The sequence below is a fragment of the Panthera tigris genome, chromosome A2 (assembly GCF_018350195.1).
Source record: "Panthera tigris isolate Pti1 chromosome A2, P.tigris_Pti1_mat1.1, whole genome shotgun sequence".
Lineage (NCBI taxonomy): Eukaryota > Metazoa > Chordata > Mammalia > Carnivora > Felidae > Panthera > Panthera tigris.
The window spans coordinates 64,744,130-64,756,267 of NC_056661.1; the positions used below are offsets into that span (position 1 = coordinate 64,744,130).

The following is a 12,138-nucleotide window of genomic DNA, read 5'->3' on the forward strand; positions in this document are numbered from 1 at the left end:
CGAGCAGCACCCCCCCGCCCCGCCGCCGCCTCCGGCCGCCCCGCGCGCGCGTCGCCCGCGCCGGGTCCCCAAGGGTTAAGCGCGGGCCCCGCGGCGCGGCGGCCGATGCCGCCACCCGGGCCGGGGCGCAGAAAGCCGGCCGCCACCTGCCGCGCGGGGCCGCGGCGCGATGCGGCGCTGGAATGAGGAAGCGCGGCGGCGAGGGGAGGGCCGGGGCGCGCTGCGCGCGGGGGTGGCGGCGGCGCGCCGAGCGGGCCCGGCGCGGGCGAGCGGGCTGCAGCCGGCGGCGGCGCCAGCAGGTACGGCCCGCGCCCGCCGCCGCCCCGGCGGCCCTGGAGTGGGAGTGGGGGTGGGAGTGGGGACGGAGGGGGGGCCGGGACCCAGCCCCGTGCCCCGGCAAAGTTTGTGCGCGCGATCCCGGAGTTGCGGTCGGACCGCACCGCGGGAGCCGGCGACCCGGCGGCGGAGGCTGGGGCGAAGGCGGCGCTTCCAGCTACGCGCCCGGGGTCCGCGTCCCGCTACGCGTCCGTCTGTGCGTCCCGCTCCCGGTCCCCCTCCGCGCCCGGACCCGCGCCCCGCTCCGAGTCCCTCTCCGCGCCCGGACCCGCGCCCCGCTCCGAGTCCCCCTCCGCGCCAGGCCGAGCGCCCGGCTCCGCGCCCCGCGCCCCCCGGGTCCCGCTCCGCGTTCCGGGGCAGCAAGCCGAGCGAGGGCAGGGCGGAGCGCGCGGGGCGGGGCGGCTGCGGGCCGGCGGAGCGGTCGGCCGGAGGGGTGCGCCGCCCCCAAAGTTTGCGGAGCGCGGGCGGCCGCAGGTGGCGGGGCGCCGGGGCACGGCGAGGAGGGGGCCCAGGTGCGCGGCCCGTGGGCGGCGCTGTGCGCGCGGGGCGGCCGGCCGGCAGCGAGCGCGAAAACCGGGTCGGAGCCGGCGGAGGAGGGGTGGGGGGGTGGGGGGGGGAGGGTGGCGGAGAAATGGGGAACCGGGCGAGTGAGCAACTTCAGGAAGTCGTTGTGAAAGAAAGCTGGGAAGAGCCCGGCGGCCGAGTTAGCAGGGCGCTCTAACAAGTGCGTGCGCGGCCCGGGGCGGCGACTGCGGCCACGGTCCCCGGGTCCCCGCGCAGCGCCGCCGAGCCCGAGCCCGGCCGGGACCTTGGAGGTGGCGAGGCGGCCGGCCCCGGGCGAGCCCGGCGGGGCAGAGGGAGCCTCGGCCCCGAGGTTGCTGTTCGCGCCCGAGGATCGGTCTCGGCCCCCAAAGTGCGACGCACACGTCCACGTGAGTGTTTTCCAATTGAATTTCAGTAGGAAAACTCAGAGTAGCCGGTGGCTTAAAAAAAAAACAGAGAGGAAGAGAATGAAAAGACAAGGCAGTAATAGCTGTGATCCCTGCTTTCGCTCAGGTCCGCCTCTCCTTTCTGGGGATAGGGAGAGCGCTGACTTTTGTCAAAGCCTCCGCCGTCAACTTGTGCGGTGACCGAAGGCGCAGGGCCAGGCCGGCGTGGGACACTCGTGAGCCGCCCCGCTGTCACCACGGGGAGGACGGTCCAGCGCCCGTTGCATTTAAATTGATATGTACCTAGAGGTGACGGAAGCCAGGCTTTATAAAGTCACCCAGGGAGAGCTTTCTCTCCTGATCTCTGAGGGGCCAGCCTTTTGCTTGTCCTGAAAAACCATTAGATCGCGTCTGAACTTGCTTTCTGCCAAATGAAGAATTATCCCGGTCTGAAAAGTTAGTGGTTCCTTTGCTGACTGCAATTTTGGCGATTAGGTTTCCAAACGCCCTGGCAAGAAGGCGTCAGGTTACTGGTGGGTGTATTTGAAAATGTATTTAAAAAAAAAAAAATGGTCAAGGATCCTCGGTGATTCCGGAGGAACCTAGTGACGATGAGATTGTTTTTTCTTCCAATTTCGAGGCACAGAGTGTGACATGTGGAGAGCAGAAAGTCCGCAGCGTCTGGACAGGCATTGCCAACACTGTTTTCCTTCTCCCCGCCCAGGGCTGCAGCCGGCCCAGAGCGAATTCAAGGCAGCGTGCTTGGCTCAGCCAGCGTGCTGCTTGTTCCCCTCCCCTGCCTCCCCCCACCCCCATCTCTGCTCCCAGACACCTTGTTTTTGAACTTGGAGACTCAAACTTCTCTTGAAGAAAATATCTACTTGCCACCCAAACCAACTCCTGTTCAAGGAGAAAAATTTATGGAATTAGAAAATATGCAATGTGTACAATATTTCAACTTTCATAGAAATTGAAACGGTTGCAAAGATGGGTTCACTTGGTTTTGAGCTGAGAGGAGAGAGAAACCAGCAGGAAACGGTTGGAGCCTCTTGGATTTCTTTCTTTGTTTGGAGACGTTTGAGGGGGTCAATGGGATTCATCTTTCAAATGGAATTTTAAAGCTGCCGTTTGAGTATGTTTCGGTATTCCGTGTGTCAGAATTGTTTCGGCGACAAATCAGATTATTTGGCAACGTGGCTAAAATTTTAAACAGTGACAAGTATCCGTGGCAGGAAGATTACCTGCTTACATCATAGGATATGCAGAACGTGTTAAAACAGAACTTGTGTGCACACATGTAAATAATGATGTCACGTCTTCAAATCCCATACAGTTCTGGCTTGATATCATGTATGTGATTTTAAAACTTTCCAGGAACGTATGTGTTGATACCTTTTTTACGTGGCAAAAAAAAAAAACAAAAACAAAAACAGAAAAACAAAAACGTGCTTCCCGGTCTTAAAGTCCACCCGGGTTGATGCGAGACCGTGTTATTGAGTTCAGTGGCCGTGCCATCTTCCCGTTTTGCTTCCTGGTGGTAGTTGAAGGCAGGGGCTCTGCAAATCCCAGCATGCTTGTTTGTTTAATTCACCAGCGTTTTCAGTGAAATGCTGCACCTTGAGGAATTAATTATACCTCCTCGGAATTCAGGAGCCTGGTGGCCATAATAGCCCAGTAGTGCGCTCTCGCGGGACAAGTTGGCGGGTCTGTAAAGAAAACTGTGCATGTGTGACGTTGGACGCTTTGGAGAAGTTGGTCCACAGCCTCGTGAGGGAAGGTAAACCGTGGCCGTCTGTGGCACCGGTTCCTTTGTTGAGACATTAAGAGCTTGGTGAATTTCCTGGCCAAGAGGTCTGAAGCTCAGACGTGCTGGGGGCCACCGTGTCTTTGTCACTTGGTGAGAGACTTAAGCGTTGGAGGATGATGGTTGTTTTGGGGGGATCCCCCCCTTGATTTGGATTTGTGTGTCTCATGTTTAGGTAATGCAGTTGCACATTGTCAACATACATGTCAAACTTTGGAAATTTGGGGGAACATGGTGGATGCCATGTGATGAAATGCCCCTACCCCCACAAGTACACGAGTCCCGTGTGTGCTTCAGGATCAGGTGTGCGTGAACAGATACAGGAAATAAAGAAATTCTGTGCGTCTCTGCACATGCACACACACACACACACACAGAGCTGGCGTGGAGAGGGAGGCATAGGGGCAGGGTGAGAGTTTTCACATCACACAGACCTGACGTGAGTAATAAAGCCCCTCCTTTTCGGTTCTGTTTGTTCGGTTGGTTTTTGCCTTTTACTAAAGCGCGATGGGTTTTCCTCTTTATGCTGTTGAGTTTAGACGTAAACGATGTCAGTACTTTGGGTGTCTGCCCAAGACTGTGTGTGCAGGTTACAGCTTTGCAGTGAACCCAGAATCCGTCAAGGATAACACCGTTTCATGGCTCGTGTGCGTTTTTCCCATCTTCTAAGCTTTGTGATTATGAAATCATTTCGCTACGAAATAAGTATTGGTTTCCGTTGCCTTATTCTAATGGAGATTCCCCCAGTGGCTCCGGCACGGGGAACGAACCCAAGCCTCTTGTTGGTTCTCTGGCAACGCTTGTGATGTGTGAGGCTCACAGGCCTTCCTGGGGATTGTGCCTCGGGCTTCTGACCAGATGCTGCTTCTGTCTGGCCCCCGGTGCTTAAGGTTACTCCCCGTCTGGGGTGGGTCTGTTGATATTTTTTTTAATTTATTTTTTATTTATTTTTGAGAGAGAGAGAGAGCAAGCAAGCAGGGGAGGGGCAGACACACACACACACACACACACACACACACACAAGCTTCAAAGTCAGATAAGGTAGGAAATAGCAGTGGGGCCCGTTGGGGACTCTCACACCCCAGACCCAACTCCAGCGACCGCAATGTGGCTGGTTCCCTGTGGAGACCCGAGGGGGCGGCGGTGCTCTGTGCAGTTTGAGAAACAACTCTGCACCCGGCTCCTCTCTCTGTGGCTCCCGTGACACCCGCCCTGCCAGGCTGTCGCTTTCATAGCTTTCCTCAGACGCGGTTTTTAAACGTTGTGTGCTACTCTGGCAAATGTCTTTAAGACGTGATGGAACGTGAGGCGTGAGATGCTGTGTGGGGACGAGGACGAGTGAGAGGCAGCCAACCCAAAGCCACTTTGCAGAAGTTCCTGTGGGGAGAGGGGGCAGGGCCACCTCTGTGTGTGTGTCGCTGGGGGGGGGGGGTCACCCCTGAGAAGGGCCCGCGGGGCACCGGCCGAGGCCTACACCTACAGGCCGCGGCCTACAGGCTTCCGTTGGCTTTTTGTCCTTGTCTGACTTTGCTGTGATAAACTGGCCGCTGCCACAGGTGCCCCCAGTGACCCACCCGCGATGCTCTGTCAGACATGGCGAAAGCCCAGACGGCCAGGCCTGGGGGCCTCTGTCTTGCCCGGTGCAGCTCTGGCCCTGTTTCCCTTCTCCCGTGTAGCCATGTCTGCCTTCGGGGAGCCCTCAATTCCTGTTGACTCAAAGAGCTCCCTCCGTCTTCCACCGCAAGCCTGTCAGCTCAGACGTCCTCATAATCTCTGAACCCGTTTTGGTCAGGACAGGAAGCGCAAGGCTCCCTTCCTGCCCGTGTTTTCCTGAGAGAAAACTATCTTCCCTCCTTTTTTGCATATTTGGCAAATGGTCCCACCTTTCTCTCCGCCCCAGTGGAGTGTGCAGGCGGTGGTGGAGGAGACGGGCCTCCACCCCGGGGGACAGCAGGGTCCCTCTCAGGCGGCTGGCTGAGTCGAGGGGACTCCACGCGGCCCAGGGTCCGAAGACCCCACCCCAGTCCTCAAAAGGCAGCACTCGTAGGTCTCTGGGAGGCACGCGCTCACCGGTGAGTGCCCCGCGCTTTCTCTGCTGCGCTTGCATAGACAGGGGGAGAGCCGGTGTGGCCCCTGCCCAGCCCCTGCCCCGCACCCCTGCGCCACCTGTCTGGGGTGATGGAGAGCGTCATTATGCACCATTTGCACGCGCTGCTTTCGGGTGTTCCTGTGCCCCACCTCCTGATGGCTCGTGGCGCAGGGGCCACTGCTTAACGGATTGCCCAGAATGGGCCCTAATTAGTGGGAAAGTGCCTTCTTCATATTTTCTCACTCAAGTGTGCAATGATTCATTTTTCTCCGGCAATCAGCTCACTGCTAAAGGAAATCTGACTCTCTTCCTGCCGTTTTCGCGCCAAAAGTTAGCGTAATGGATATGGTGCCCAGCTGCCAGGCCGGAGGGCTCGGGGGGCCGTGGGATGTGAAGGGCGCACCCAGCATCCTTCCTCTGCCCTCCTTCCCTGCCCTCCCTCCGTCTTGCTTCTTTCTTGGGGGGGGGGGTGGCTTGCAGAGGCTGTACAAACAACTGACAAAGAGCGGCATGAAGTATTTTTAAGCGCTCTTATCCATACCGAGGTGGGACTTTAAGCTCCGTTTTCGAGATCGCGCCGATATCAACCCTCCAAGGCGTTTTCTGGTCATTTGGAACAATTGCAGGTTGAGCCATGTGGGTCCGACTCCTTTCCAAAGCTAAGAGTTCCACCGTGGACATTGATTCGTCCGGTTTTTGGGGGGTGCTTTTTGGTCCTTGAGTCAGATTTTCGCTGGCAAACTCAGAGCAAATGAGATACCTCCTTAGCCCTAAGGTCGGTGGGGGGGGGGGGGATGTTTACTTTAGAATCTTCAGGAGAAATGAAAATGAGGAATTGATCTTTTATAAGCTTGTTCCTGAGACACTCTGAAATGTCCTCCAGGGTTTTAATGGAAAGGAGAGAGAGCCAGCGACCCCCCGGTGTGAGCCCCACTTTTAGCCTGAAAAACTGACCTTTTTCTCCTCCTTTGTGGCTGAGTTTTGTGTAGGGCGGAAAATTAAAGTGATATGCAAAGAGATCCACGGTGGAACCATATTGATAAATTGTGTATCCCACTTCATTAAACTGAAATCAGACCACTAATTATGGGAGGTTGTTAGAGAGATAAGGCAATTAATTCCCTTTTAAAACTCATTTGGAAATTTCGAGGGCTTTTCTACACGGGGCTTCCTGCTGCCTGGAGTTGTCCGTGTTTCCCTGGATTTCAGGAACCTCCAGCTTCATGTGGAGGAGGAGAGCCTTCTGAGAAAGAAAGGAAACTTGCTAAACAATAACAACAAACAACAAGATACTTAAAAGTGAAGCATTGAAAATAATTTATACTTACTTAAGGGCCGCAGAAAAATCTGGTTGTACTGTTCAAAATTAGCTCTCCTATGTTTTGCTGTCTGACGGACATGAGCATTTTCTGCCAAATTATAAATAAGGACGTGCCGATTTCTTTGTAGCCCTACAGAGGAGGAAGTTGTAAGCTTCTGTGAGGTTCTACTGATGACACCCCACACCCGGGTTTGCATGAGGACCTTGTAGGCCAAAGGTTGTGGATTACAGACTGGGCTCTAGGCGATCCTGGTTGGGCCTGATACCCGCCAGGAATGTGTGTTCATATGGACCTCGTCATTTGTGCAGGGCTCTTGGGCATATAACCCACGTCTGGGTTACAGCCCCACTGGGACCGAGCTCTCGGTCTGTCCCAGAATAAAATGGACATCTAGAACTTTCCTTGCGAACTCGATCCAACTGAAGAGGCCACCGAGAACATTGAGCGGTCTTCTTGTCTGTAATTGTTGGGTGGATTGTCATAGCAGTCGTTCTCACCAAGTAACTGATATGTGTGTTCCCCCTTCTACTCTTCTCAGAAACGGCTTGGTCTGACTTCAGCGGAGATCGTTTGAGGTTGGGGGAGCGAGGTGAATTCTGGAGTCCTGCAGCTCCCGGGACGCAGGCTAGGGTTCAAGGAACCGGGGTCTTGAATCCACATTCCGTGGGGTGTGGACGTAGTGGGAAAATGGGCACATAGGTGATTTTTTAACGCTTTTCACAAAGTTGCCTCACTTTAAGTGATTTTACTTGATGATTTGTGGGTGTTGCCAAAAAGAACAGAGGAGCTCAGAATGTGTGTCTTCTTGCAGAGAGAATTTCCCTTTGGCCCAGAAACTCTGTGGCTTTAGTGGAGGGAGTCAGTCAGCAGGGTGTCTACATTCTCCTCCCTGGAGCCAGGAGGAAACAGCCCCTCTCTCTGGGCCAAGCAGCCTTTTTCCATCGCAAGGAATAAGGGGTACCTGGAAGTCTGGGCAACCACGAGTCCCTCGACGTGTTTGCTCCGGAACACATTTTCTCTCCAGGTTCCTATGTACATTGGTAGATCTTGTCTCACTCCCAACCAGACAGCAGAGGCTAACCTGAAACGAGAAAAGGTTACAGTCCCTACCAGAATGTTCTCAGCGGGGAAATCAGCAGTGGCTCCCAGTTATTGGAAATAAACAGATGTGGGTGTATTTGTAAACAACCGGCCATGCCTGGGGAGATTTATCTCAGTGTACTTCCTTGGGTCTCAGTGGAATGTATCTTTCGCCAAGGCAGCTCACACAAGCCCTTCAATTTAAAAAAGTCTGGCGGTCTTGTAGTGTTACCATTTGGGGGAATGTTATGGGTATACAGCACAAGTGGATTTGTGTGTTCAGGTTTCATTTTGAGGTTCCACGTGTGTCCATGAAATGATCTACTAACACCTTAACTAAAGCCACTGCTAAGAGGACCAGAGAAGATACTGTTCTCTTTGCGAGGACAGCACTGGCAGTTGATGAGTAAAACACTTAGTGAACATTGTAACTTTGTATTGATCCTTTTTTCTTTAAGTGAAAAAAATAACTTGAGAGGTGGGGGGCGGGCGCAATATAGGAACAGGAAAATGCTCCTCTGTTTCATCACTTTGTAATAAGAAATGACAAGACATCAGCACTCTTGGGAATATCGGTGCACATCATTATTTTGGGGCAGTTTTTATATTTTTTTAAAGGTGTAAATCTCATTTTTGTTGCACAGTCGCTGGCCATGCATGAAGGTCTTCTGAAATCGGGAAGAGGGTAGAAGAAAATGATTCTAAACTTAGATTTTTTTTTTTTTTTTTTTTTTACTTAAGTGATGAAGCGAAGTGTAAAAAGCCATTTATATTTGAGGAAGCTGCTTAGGAAATGGCTTCTGAGGACAGTCAGAATTAGGAAAAGTCCTATAAAAGTGAATGTAAATTTTGAGTGTGAATGTCTCTGCCATGGTTGCCACATAAACAATGTTGGGAGTAGTTTGAGAGCCTGTGGTCTAGTGCTGGAACATTCTTTACTAGCCTCTTTCCCAGATCCTTTACAGTCTCTTCTCTGCATAGGAGAATCACACAATGCCAGAACCTTCTAGGGCCCCTAGAGATCCTGTGCAGGACCTGCTTTTGAGAGCAGATGGGTGAGCGTAGGGAACCGTCCCTCTAACTCTGCCTTCTCTATTTAAAAAAAAAAAAATTCTAATGTAATGCAGTATCTCTCATCGTTCTTTATACCTCACTTGGAGACAGGTGGCTCCATGATGACATTTAGCAGTATTCTTGTGTTCTTTTCCCTTCTGCATTAAATATCTCCTTGCTGAGAATGTTTTCAAACAGCATGCTTTTTAGCTGTATTTTGAAAAGGCTTCTTCGGTCCCCCCCCCCTTCCTCTTTTGCATACCAGTTCCTGCCCCAAAGGCGGGGGAGGTATGTGAGGACAGAGTTGCACATCTGAGCTAATTTGCCCTGAAAAAAGCAGGTTCACAGTAGAACGAACCACTGGAGGCGTTTTCTGTGGCTCCGTTAAATATGGGGGAGGGGGAGCCCGGCGAAAGCCAAATTGGATTCCCTGCTGTCCTGTTGAAATCTTGTTTTTCATTGTTATTTGTGCCAGCAATACTCCGTGGAATAATCATGAAAATGTGTAGATTGGCAGCTAATTTTTGAAAAATGAAAAGAATCAGAAATGAAATAAGAGTGCCCGGAAGTTTTTATGCTCTCCTGACCTGTTTTGTCAAGTTGTTAGGAAAACCTATAAGGTCCCCCTGACCAGACACAAAGACCTCGCAGATTGCTTTAGCTTTCTCTTGGAACATTTCTTTTTTTACGATACAGTGTAATTCACAGTGATATGATAGATTTGCAAAAATAAAATCTACCCATCTGAAAATGAAAGGGCTCTCTCTGGGCAGGGATAATGGGTTTTATTAAAGAGGTCTGTGACCTAAGGCGTTTTAAATAGATTATAGCCTTGGCCCGTTTTCCCCACACACCCGCCCCCTTCAAAACAAGCGTCATTGATAAGGAAATAACCCCCAAATGTAAGTGTAATGCAATCTCACTCTTCAGGAGGGGGAAAAAACAAAGATCAACAGCATACATTTTATGCAATAAGCAGAATTTGACTTCACCGTGGAAGTTGTGGGATGAAGTCTGCCTTTACCTGCACAGTAGTACCAAGGACACACTTCTTTCCTGTTAGGACACAGGGAACGTCCACTCCTTGCTCGTTGTCCGTTTGAAATTTGGGACCACGAGCCCGGGCTCTGCGGTTCGCCCGGGCGGGAGTGAAAAACGCGTCTCCGTGGAGAGGTTGTGGGTTCGGATCAGCTCCGCTGTTGTGTTGGACGGGTGCCTTCGTGCGGGCTGCTGCATTATCAGCCTCAGTCTTCTCATCTATAGAAGGGAAATCATATACAGATCATGCGCGATGATTACAGTTGTACAGTGTAATCGCGAAGGTTACAGGTACACGTTTAACAAATGAACACTGCGCCAGACACATAAAACGGTGGACAAGGTAGACCAGGTGCCCACTTCCGTTGGCCTGTTAAGTGCCGTTGTCAGTTGCTTGAATAAAGCCATATCCATTTCTTTACTGCCTCTTCCTGGCACATATAAGGTACTCGAGAAATGTCGTGAAATGGCACTGGGCAGAAAGTCACCTCTGTGTATCAGGGGCGGGGAAAGGCATTGTTTTTATGTATGGATGCACTTTTAATTGGGGCATAATTGCAATGTAGCATTACATTCGTTTCCCATGGACAACATAGCAATTCAATATTTGTGCATATTGCAAAGCGATCACCATGATAAGCATAGTGAACACTCCTCGCCACACAGGGCTCCAAAAAAATTCTGTTTTGCGCCACGAGGGCTTTTAAGATTTACTCCGTTGGCAACTTGCAAACAGGCAGGACAGTCTTATTAACAGCCTCTCGCTGCGCAGATATGGCATTTTCTTTAGTTTGTGTCCGTTGCTTGAACCACAGAGAACTGAGGGTTTTTTGTAAAGCTTGTGGAGGAGTTGTGTGAACCTGGGGAGCAGACTCATGCTGAGTGACCACCGGGGTTCGTCACGGCCAGTTGCGCATGCTGTGCACTTAGCCGTGCTGGAACAGCCATGACTTCGGGCTGCTCGAAAAGGAATCAAGTTGTGGTTCTGGACGGGCACCTGGCTTTTCATTTTGACTTCATTATGGGTGAGCACGGCGATTTCAGAGCAAATGATATGAAGGGAGGGGCTCATCTTCGGGAAAGGAAGGGGCACTTCAGGAGGCTGAGGACGGGGCTGGGGACCGCAGCCAGCCCTGCACACGTGACAGTGGCCCTTGAGGCTCCTTGTGGCTCTCGGGGCTGTTCTTGGGGCCACCTGCTCGCTTGCAGGTGGAAATGAGGACAGTACTGGAGACTTGCCCAGCTCCTGGCCCAGGAGCCACGACCGCCCAGGGCGGTTGGATGCATCTTCCCAGGGGACAGCCAGGTCCCCAGTCCATCGTGGGTGTGGAGGAAGGAAAGAAGGACAAGGGACAAGGTGGGGGGGGGGTGTTTCCAAAGCTCCCTGTCCCCAGGGCTCCTTCACAGGGTGGCCCCAGCTGTAAGGCCATGTCTCCCCTGGCCTGGCTGCAGGAGCAGAAGTGTGCTGGGCCACCTTTGCTCCGTCTCTCAGCCCTTGTGTTTGCCCCTCTGCACCCCCTGCTTTCTAGAGTTGCTGATAGGCCAACTCCATGAAACCGAAACCAGGCAAGTCCTGTTGGAGCAGAGGGACCTGGGAGAGACAGAGACACAGACACAGAGAGGGAAGGGGAGGGAGGGAGAGACAGCAAGCGGTGTTAGGCTCAGTGACCGCTCCAGAGAGGGAGATGGCCGTGGGCAGTGGCTTCTGACAGCAGGCTCTGCCCCCCACCCCCGGAGGGACAGCCCCCGACGTCGCTGTCACGCTGGCCTCCACTTATCTCCGCATCTGTTTCCCCTTGTGCAAGATTCAGAGCCACTGGCTCCAAAGACACAATAAGAGCATTCAGGGCCCTAAAAACTGCCCAGGCGATGGGTGTTTGCTGCTGTGGTGTTTTCTGCCGTCGATCGGTTCAGAAGTTCAGGTGTCTGGGTATCCCCGGGCAGAGTAGAAAATCACAGTTGACTTCTGTGAAATAATCGTTCCCTCTGGCTTCTCCCTCCGCAGACCTACGATCCTGGTTTTTGTGTAGGTGCCGGTTCCCGAAAACAAGTTGTTGATCCGCTTGTGTGATGAACCCCTCTTTCTGATCGTGAGCTCCTTCGTGGCGGAGACCCTGTCCAGCCCGAGCTCTCCGCTTTGCACTTGACGCTGGACACAGACAGTGTCCATGTGGGAGAAGACGGCCAGGAAGCTGTCTGAAAATGAGTGCAGAGCCCCGCCCCCCCCCAGACACGCATGCCCCCCCCCCCAGCTGCCCCTCTGTCATCTCGGGTCTTGGAGGGGACGGAATTTCCTCGCCCTCACATCAGTTTCCCATCGCTGAATGATTTGTCTGATCTTTGCCTGAAAACAGTCACTTTTACCAAAAAAAAAAAAAAAAGTCACGACTGTTCCATCCCAAGAGATGCAAATTTGGACTTTGGGGAAGTTTGAAGGAGCTGGTCAAGTCCCCCCATGTCCCCCTCCCCGTGTGATGGCAAGCAAGC

General features: G+C 53.1%; 1 protein-coding gene across 8 annotated transcripts in view; it reads left to right on the forward strand.

Moving 5' to 3' along the window:
* The first annotated feature begins 250 nt into the window (after window positions 1–250).
* IKZF1 (IKAROS family zinc finger 1) overlaps window positions 251–12,138 on the forward strand; it is a 102,208-nt gene continuing 90,320 nt past the window's right edge. For 2 of the 8 annotated variants that reach the window (XM_042963260.1, XM_042963275.1), the window contains exon 1: window positions 251–299. The gene's annotated coding sequence lies outside the window, so the exon portion shown is untranslated. The other 6 variants (XM_042963256.1, XM_042963262.1, XM_042963261.1 and 3 more) reach the window with 6 other exon arrangements.